Source organism: Anser cygnoides, chromosome 3, assembly GCF_040182565.1.
Source record: "Anser cygnoides isolate HZ-2024a breed goose chromosome 3, Taihu_goose_T2T_genome, whole genome shotgun sequence".
Taxonomy (NCBI): Eukaryota; Metazoa; Chordata; class Aves; order Anseriformes; family Anatidae; genus Anser; species Anser cygnoides.
Genome location: NC_089875.1, coordinates 52247015 through 52256669, shown reverse-complemented (window position 1 = coordinate 52256669; position 9655 = coordinate 52247015). Strand labels below are relative to the sequence as shown.

The 9655-nt window shown below is 36.9% G+C and overlaps 1 protein-coding gene and 1 long non-coding RNA gene across 2 annotated transcripts in view; both read right to left on the bottom strand.

The window, feature by feature from the left end:
• Positions 1 to 9655, bottom strand: part of SASH1 (SAM and SH3 domain containing 1) — a 554055-nt gene that overhangs the window by 509063 nt on the left and 35337 nt on the right.
• LOC136790435 (uncharacterized) overlaps positions 1 to 9655 on the bottom strand; it is a 62795-nt gene that overhangs the window by 18690 nt on the left and 34450 nt on the right. The window contains exon 2 of the long non-coding RNA XR_010830342.1: positions 1993 to 2216. This is a non-coding gene — a long non-coding RNA (uncharacterized lncRNA). The remainder of the gene's footprint in view (positions 1 to 1992; positions 2217 to 9655) is intronic.

The window sequence follows — 9655 nt, the reverse complement described above, 5'->3', positions numbered from 1 at the left end:
TTATACTGCCCCAACACTGTGACACTTACCCCATGATAATTTGCTTTACAATAACAGGTTTGGTGAGTGTTGCTATGTTAGGGCATTTTTCTGCCTTCCAGTAAAAGGATTGCTCTCCCATTTCACCTCATTCTTCCATAGGACAACACAACATTCTGGAAATAATAATCCAAGACAGCCCATGGATCTGTTCCACTCTCTCTGAGCCCTGAAGTGTTTTGCACACTCAAATGCAGTGGTGTTGCACCTCTGTACTGCCCATCACTACACCACATAAAGTCAAAAGGAACTCCTCAAACTGCATGTCCAAAAACTAAAAAACACAACTCAATCATTATTACAGCTTCATGTTTTAGTTTTATTTTGCTCTCAATTCTGCATTTTCTCCCCCTTATTTTTTTTATTATTTTTTTACTTTATGCTTTAAATACTATTTTTGTCAGGAATTCTTAAATCCACTTTTTAAACTTTCTTTCCCTCTTCCTTGTTCCCTGTCAATCCCTTTTCTCCTTGAACTCGGATGATGGCTGTTCTTGATATCTCAGCATGCAACAGTGAAAAAAAATAGCTCTGCAGAGAAATTGATCCATTTCTGTACTACAGAGATTACCATAGTATAAGTTAGTGCAATAATTTATTTTAGAATCAGTAACTCACAAATCCAGAGTGGATGCACAGAGTCAATCCAAGGTTAAGTATACCACAAAAATTTTGGTTCTGGAAATACTTAAAGCCTGGGGTGCTCTATACCCCTCCAAGCTGATTGGTAATAGCTCAAGAGAGCAGGTCCAAAACAGGAAGCAGGTCCAAAAATCAAAGCAATGTGACACTGTGTTAAGTGCTGCCAACAGTGGCTGCAAAAGCATTCTTGCAGCGATCATAGGATTTCTGTGTAAACAGCCAAGGCATGTGCCCTCTCTCAACTGAGCTGCCTCATAAGCATCTGACTGACAGCTTGCTGCTTTTAATGAACTGGAAAATCTGTATGTTTCCTGCCTCTGCAGATTTGGGCAAGTTCAGCTCTACAAGAAATCATGAGCTGCTTTCCTTACCTTTGCCCTCTCCATCATCCCACTCCCTTTAATTACCCAAAGCAGACTGCTAAAAAGACAAAGGCTTGTTCTGCATTTTGAAAGGTTTTCCTGATGCCTAAGACCCATCACTCCATCTTCTCCAGTAGCTTTGTGTCATTCAGACAGAAGACTCAGACGTGTTTGGAAGCCTCAAGGACTCACTGACAAAAGCTTTTATTCCCAAATGAAACGGGCTCTTCTTTTTAATTCTTAATATGTTTGTATTCATTAGCAAGATGACATTTTCCACAGAACTCTGCCTACAGAATGGGGCATATCACATTCATGCCACGACTACCCTACAAATAGCCATGCTGACTCAGGGCTGCTGGAGCCAGTGAATATTTACATAATGAGTAAATAAGGTCTTGCACACTGTGGAATAAAGATAAAATTAGAAGATAGACAAGTCAGTTAACTCCAATTTTTTATTTTTATTTTTTCACATCAGTGGTTATTAGAACTGGGAAAAGTGCTTTGATTAAAAAAATAGTGGGCAATGAAGAAATCTCTAGGAAAGCTATTTCCTTAGCAAGAGACTGCAAGGCAGGATGAGAATGTTGCTGAAATTCTTCCTTGCTGTGAAATTAAATTAATCTCCATGTAGAGCTGCCAAAATGCTGCAACCGACACCACTTAACTGTGTGGCAAAATTCTAGATCCTTCATCCCATTCTACTTTTAAAAGGTTGCTTATAGTTTCTATTCTTTACCCTTCCCTCGCTTCTGCAGTTGTCAGCAGCCCAAAAGACATGCTGGCAGACAGGCGTGCCTGATTTCCTTCTGGCAGCCCCTCTGCTAAGCGCATCTCCACAGCAGCCCAAGTACAGCTTTTGTCACCAGGCAGGCGGCCTCTGACGCCCCTCTTTGGGACAGAGCACTTTGCACAAGTGCTCACAGAGGGCCACTGGGATACTTACCAACCTCCTGCCAAAGGAGCAGAAGTAACTGTCTGTGATGGAGATTTCTAACTTTGTGCTCCGACGCCGGACTAAAAGTGGAAGCTGTCATTCTTACTAGCTGCAATCTCAAAGCTTGTCCAAGTTCTAGCTTCTTGGATCTCAGGCTGTGGGTGAAAAGACCAGCCATTCCCTCCAGAGGCCCGCATGACATCCATCGAAATTGCTGCTGCTTCAGTTCTGCTCTGTACAATATCGATAAAGAAGCACTCTAGCTTAAAATACTTTTTTTTTTTCTTAAAAAAAAAAGAACACAGCATTCTCAGACATTTTAACAACTTGTTCTCATTTTGAGAAACTTAGCCACGTTTTACAGGGCAAGGATGGTGTGCTTGAACACCAGTCCCCCCAGCATATCCTGTGACATTTACTTTTCTCTATCGGTTCCAAAGAAAACATGTTATACACTACGCAACAGAAAGTGGAAAAACCTATATCTCATCATGAGCCTACACTTGCAACACTGCCAAACTAAACAATCCAGGGTAACTGAACACTACGTCTTTCATCACTACCCAACTTTCATCCCTCACTTGTCCTTATGCCTTAGCATATACAAGGACAAGAACTCGAGGATTTTTCAACAAAGGCCTGTAGCTTTCTGTGCTCTGCTTCATCCCTAGAAATAAGATTAAAGTGATTTGTGTGTAATAAACATACTGACTGGTTTAAAGTATATATATATATTTTTTCCCATTTGAGAAATTTTAGAAGTAATGCACCGGTGGGAAATCATTTTTACTGATGTATTTAAATATAAAAGTCATAAGCAAATTTCATGGCTGAGTGAAAAAACAGTTTGTCCTTATTTTTATACGAGTCTTTTATAATGAATTTAGTACTTGGAAGACATGGGCCTTACCATGTCTATTTTTCCAGGGAGAAGAGAAAACAGACAAATGATATATGTTTTTAAACTCAGTCCATCCCAGTGCAGAGGGAAATCAAGGTGGCTGGTTACAGTTTATCTGCTATTTTATTAGTTAGAGCCTCCAGCTCTTTTTACTCCCTAGCACTCCTTCAGGGGTCGTATTGAGCAGTGTCCCATTGAACAGCATCCCACTCTATAGGCCATTTAAACAACAGGAAAAGTAAGCAACATAGTCTGCTGGGAAATCTTGGTCTTTTCAAAATAGGAGCATTTGGGGCTGTTTTTAAAATGAAACCAATGTTATAGCCTCTTCTCCTGATTATGAAAATGAGATTTTAAACAGCCTCAGGAAGAGCAAGTTACAGTCACCATAAGGATATCAGTCAGAAACATGCCACTATACATGTTGCTATCCTCTTAAGTATACAGACATGCATATTTATCCACAAGTTTCCAATGAAACGCAGTTTCAAGTGCAAGCACTCATTCAAAACAGTATTTCCTACTGTGGGGCATATCGATTTTCAGCAATGGAGTTCAAGAAAAATAAGGGAGAAATGACATTTTTATTTTTCAAATTTTGTTAATAGAACATTTTTTCAAACAAGAACCTGAACTCAATTCTACTGTATATACCCTTATGAATCTGATGCTCAAGTGAAGTATCTGGTTTATTCCCAATGAACTGCTGATCAAGTAGATCATTGCATTACCCCACTAAATCATTTACCACAGACTTCCTTTTTCTTTTTAAAAAAATTGTTAACTTCACAAAAAAAATAACTCTCCCCCACAAAGAAAGTTCAAAATTAATTATTCAGAAACATAATATGTAAAACATCATAATATAACATGAAATAAAACACTAATTATATTGCAAGCTTCCCTAATAATTGTCAACAAAACCTTAAATTAACTTGGCAAGATCCTGTAGTCTTTGACAAAGGCAAATGCCAGCTAATACATTTTGACAAGTAGTAGACTGGAAGAAGAACATCTTGAAATACTGCGAGAAATATGAGACCACACTGACTGTTGTGTAAATAGCCATTTTTCAGAATGCTTTACATAGTAAAGAGCTGTCATACACAGATTATCTCCTGAAATGCCAACAATTTAACAGATCTATTAGTCTGTTGTATTAAATTTTTGTAATAATTTACTTAATATTGCTGTACAGATCTCAAGGGTCACTGTTCTGGGCTATTTGTACACAGCACAAGAGAATTTTAAATTAGCTTCTGTTTTAAATATATCATTTTAAATATACATCTATGCACATTATATTCATTTTGTGCTGCAGCTTCACATGCCATTCCATTTGCTTTCCATCTTATTATATAAAAGACCCTTTTGATCAAAGTGGTGGCCTTGATTTTTTCCATAAATTATACAGTCCAAAAAGCAGTAAGATGTAGGATTTGTGAAGAGTCCAAGAGACTGCTCAACTAGATATTCTTCACTTGCAATATTTGTCTGTACACAAAGACGATGATTAAAGTAGGAGAGACTTTCTTGTTTTCATCAGTTTAAGTAGGGAATATTCAGCCACTGCTTTTAATATCATTCAGAACAATGCTGTAGGCAACTGCAGTTGTCGTGTTCAACTGCATTCTGCTTTTTGGATTGGATTTAAATTCAACCACAATTTTTTCCAATTTTCTATTAAATTTCCTGGCTCCCCTTCCCCCACCCTCTCTAAACAAACAGAAAACAAAGAACTATGATGAGCTTATTCAGGGCAGCACAGACACACACACACAAGCGTATTTCTGAATAGATTTGCATTATTACAGCCCAGTGGAAACATTTAGCAAAGTGGTTGTATTTTATATCCATTGAAGCAGACATGGCTCGGTACTAAAACTTATGATCCTGAATAAAGTCTTCAGAGACAGCAAATATAGAGAAGAATTCTGGATGAACTGCGGGGAAAAGATACAATTAACAAAATAATGAGGAGCTAAAAAGGGAAGGTAAAATGATGGGAGAGGAAAGTACACAGTATCCATGCCCCCAGAAATTGATCAGCGAGACAAGTATTATAACCCAAGACAGTCAATTTGACTGTTCTTAACATACACTAGGAATCTGAGAAAAATATGTATATTTAATTATATTGTATTCCTAAAGCTTGCTTGGAAGATCTTGGGTCTTTCACGCCAATCACTAGACACTAGTGTGGCTGAACCTCCAAGATACAAACGCTTCCTCTAAGAGAGGAGGCAAGCATCTTTGGGATGGTCAGATCCTGCAGAATACTTTCGTTGTTCAAAAAAAAAATACACACCACCAAACAATCAAAGCCAGATCAAGTTGCTTACTGTAAGAGGTGACACAGCACAGAAGAATGTAAATGGAAAGGCACAGGAGTACCCAAAGCTCCATCAGTCCCCGCCAGCAGCCCAGGATGGGTGGGCAGCAGAACCTGCTCTGCCCGACACTCATGGGTCCGAGTCTGCTGGCCCTGGGGCAGAGTTAGTCTCCAGACTGCATAATTCACACCTGGTTAATTGAGATCAGACAGGTACCGTTTTGTGCCGTTCAAAATATGAACAAAGTGATGGAAGGGTTTGGGGATGAGGGGGAAGACTTTCAAGAGCAGAGCAACCACCATACAATGTTTAAGCTTTTTTTTTCTATCCTAACATATGAGCAAACGCAACATTTCCTTGTCCACAAAGCCAAAATTCAGTTCCCGAACACCACCTGAAATTGTTCTTTAATAACTACCATCTTTTACCTGATATTTAAAGACAGCACAGCATTATACTGAAACTTTTTTGGTGAAATTAAATGCTTTTTCCATTGCCTCTAAATTTTTTTAATAGTTTCCCCATGAAAAACTCAATGCTACTGCAAATACCACAAGCAATGATTATTTGCTATTTGACTGATGCAATAACTTCATATATGTAGTCCAGTTCAAGTAAGAAACAACTTCACAAACACAACAGTAAGACATTGATATTTTTTTCTCCATGCTTGTGGTTGGTTACATGCACACCCTTAATTACACAGATGCACACTGCCCGCAGGCAACCTGAAAAATGATTGATAATCACCTTCACAATTTTTCCAAGGCTGCTTCTTTATAATTAACATTCTAACAGGGAGTAGAATACACATTAGACATAGTAGCATGATATTTGACTACTTTTCAAAAAATATGAGGACAGACCTAAAATTATACTACTGACAAGATTATGTAGACCTGTATATTCTGCAAAAACATTTCTCTGAAAAGATAAAAATAAAGAATTGCCAGTCTCTTTATCAAGAGAATATTTCCACAAAAAGAGCTAAACATTCAAAAAGTTGTTTTGATTTTATGCTAATTTATAAATACGAGTCAAAATTAGAAGAGCTCTTGACCAATGGATCAGAATTTGGTATTTGTATAAACTGTTATTTGTTTTAGAAACCAAGTTTGTAGATAATAGAAAAACCTTGAGTTTCATCCCACTAGTAAAGGATGTACCTACTATTACTAGTAACAAACAAGCAAGGTTCCTCTAGGTTTTTCTTTATTTTTATTTAATAGCAGCAGCTACTGCAGTGGAAGGATTTTCAGAACAATATAAATATACAAACCATCACTTAAAGTACATTACATAAGGTAAATCACATACTAATGCATGTGTTTTGACATTAACAACCTAAATTTCTGCAAACCCCACACGTGCTAAGCTTTAGATACGTTTTGTTTAATTTTCATCTCAGGGTAAATAACACATCCTCTTCACAATTTGCCGTGGAGTGTTTTGTTCTTTCTACAGGCATATTTTCTCTTGTCATCTGTTTTGCACACTGGAAGGCGATGGGAAAGGATGTAGCATGTGCTACTAATATATGAATGAAACTGAATTCATTTCCAAGTTGTTTTAATTTTCTACTCCAATTAACAGTAATTAGACCAGAGAGCAAAATAAATTCCTATATTCTTCAGCGTACTTTAATTTATTGAACACATAACTAAAGATTCTCCGAAAGGAGTGTATTAAGTAAGCGGAGAAAATAGCCAAGCTATTTTGCTTATTTGTTTTCTGTACTTCTCATTTCTGGAGCTTTTAGATGTAATCCTTCAAACTGTCCTCTCCTCAGTCTCTACCTCTTCCATTCTGAAGGAAGAGGGAATACACTGCTGCATGTCATGCTTTATTTGCCTGCCATTTTTTTTCCAGGCACACAGACTCTTCGAGTTATTGAAAACATTTAGACTTTGGTTTCTAGATTTTGTTATTTGGTTTACAACCCCTAGTGAAGATTCTAGCACCAGACTGGAAAGGAAGGATCCACAGATGCATATGGTTGAATAAAACCTAACATGGAGCCATGGAAATGAAAGCGTGGTAGTGTACCTCCTCATAACGGGCTTTGAAATAAAATTTTAAGTATTTAAGTGCATGCCAAAGTAGGTAAAACTACACCATGTTAAATAAAGTGAGCAAATCATTAAGGCAGGAGCTTGCCACACAATGTGTTCTGTCACTAGTTCTCCTTCTTCCTAATTATACAAATTAAGGATGGCTATAACAGGTGTTACAAGACTGACCATAGTTACAACTCAAATAGCAATATATTTTGTGTTGTTTTTTTTAGTTACCATTCCAGTTTAAAAAAATAGGTTTACCTAATTTAGTTTAGTTAAAACAAATAATTTATAAGCTTAGAATTCTTGGGATGCTCTTCAGTTTCAAGACTGGGAATTGTGTTTGTCCCTTATGTTACAGATGATTCATATGTCCCAGGTAACTCCATCCTTACACATGCAATCAAGTAGTTTAAAATCTTACATTTTTAATATTTTAGTTTCATAATGGGCTTAGGCCTCAATCATCTATATTTGGCTCTAGGACTTCTAGGTATGCCAAGTTAAACACATGCTAAAGGATCTTAGGAAATGGCATCTTTAATGTGGGTATGAAAACAAAGTTTGGGATAATCTGAAAAGTATGTGTAGTATCTTATTTAGAATTACTATTTATTTCAACACCAAAGAGTCTATCTTTAGCCTGTATTTTTATTCCAGCATATGATATTGCTAGATTTTCAAAGTTATAGCTTAAACTATGGTTAATTCAAATCTCACAGAGAAAAAGAAAAATGAAGGGAATTCTACACAAAAAAAAAGATGCTAAAGCTAACTAAGCTTAACTTGAACTATACTTCAAGTTAGTTACAGCTTCCAAAATATCCATAACTTAACACTAATTTAAACCTTCTAATATACATAACATAAGTAATGTAAAGAAGAAAAAAGCTGATTGATGATCTGTGGCTAAGAGTCATTATACAGGAAGACAGCCTCCAAAGCAAAACAATTGCAACCTCAGTCTCAGGAGGGCAGGTTCAACAGAAAGGGAGAAAGACAGGAAAAACACAGAATGGACAAATCCATACTAAGACATACTTAATATTATCAAACATGCATTATTAGACTTGCTAGAGCCAGAAGATCTGCTGAAGAATATTTCATTTTGACCGTGCTTAGTCTAGCCAACGTGTTTTGAAATGTTAGGGGAACATTCAACATAGATTTAGCTGGTCAAGTCACAACCTAGAGAAAAAGCCTGTGGTTGACCTTTTCCAGTCAACACTTTGAATGTTAATTTCAATGTTCGGCACATGGAACCATTTTGTTAATAAACACAGGGCTTCCCCGTCACTGTTGGCTGGAGCCAAAACATATCTGCCAATCATTCCCACCAACCCATGTCCACTTTGTTCACAAACTTACTCACAAGCATGTTTTGCTTTCAATGGAAAGCCAATGAATATTCAAGAGAAAAATATAATCAAAGATTTGTTTTCCCCCTTTCAGAATGTGCGCTCATCAAATCAAATTTCCAAGTTTCTATACACAGTTCTCCCTGTTTGTCGAATATACAGAAGATCTGACAGCCACACAAAGCATGCACATTCCCTCCAAGGAGCAGTAAGGAAGAACTGCTGCTGCCACAGGACTCATCTGTTGATCTTACAAAACCAAAAAAAAAAAAAAAGTGTTAGGTTATGGAATGGTGCAAGGCAAAGTGAAACTGAACAGTCACATGAGGACCCTTATCATGGATCACCTACAAATAGATGCTTATGCAAGGAATTTGGAAATACTTCAAGGATAAGGTATTATTCAGGGGAAATAATGACATCAAATACAGTTCTACTACAACTTAAAGTAAAAAGACAGAGGAAAAAGCATGTTTATGCTGGCTGTGAAGAATAAACATGCTACTTCAGCATTACAGGTCCCCCCTCCTCAAAGAATTTCCACCAGGAAAATACTTTTAGGACAATATTTAAATAAAAGTGAAGACCCCACACAATCTTATGTAAGCACTTGCATTGTTGAACAAGACTCAATGATTTTTCAGGGACTAGGCAGACTTCTGTATTCTTAGACAGTTTTACTGAATTAAGCCATTAGTATTGAAGAACTGCTAGGAATGGTAAACACAACCATTAGATTAAATACAGAAAACAGTGATGCCTGACGCTTTGTCCCAGTGATGTACTATTTTATCCTGTACATATTTTAAAGACTGTTTCAGTTCTGAAATAATTTATTTTTTTAATTTTTTTTTTTTTTTATAAAAGGCATGATACAAAATACATCCATAAAAGACTTTTCCGGTCCTAAATTATGTTTAAAAGTTTATTTCCTTCCTAATGTTCCACTGGAATGACTTTTTGGCAGAACTAGCTGGAAAGCAGAAACCAGATCTAAATGCAGCTTAACCCATTTGTCTCCCT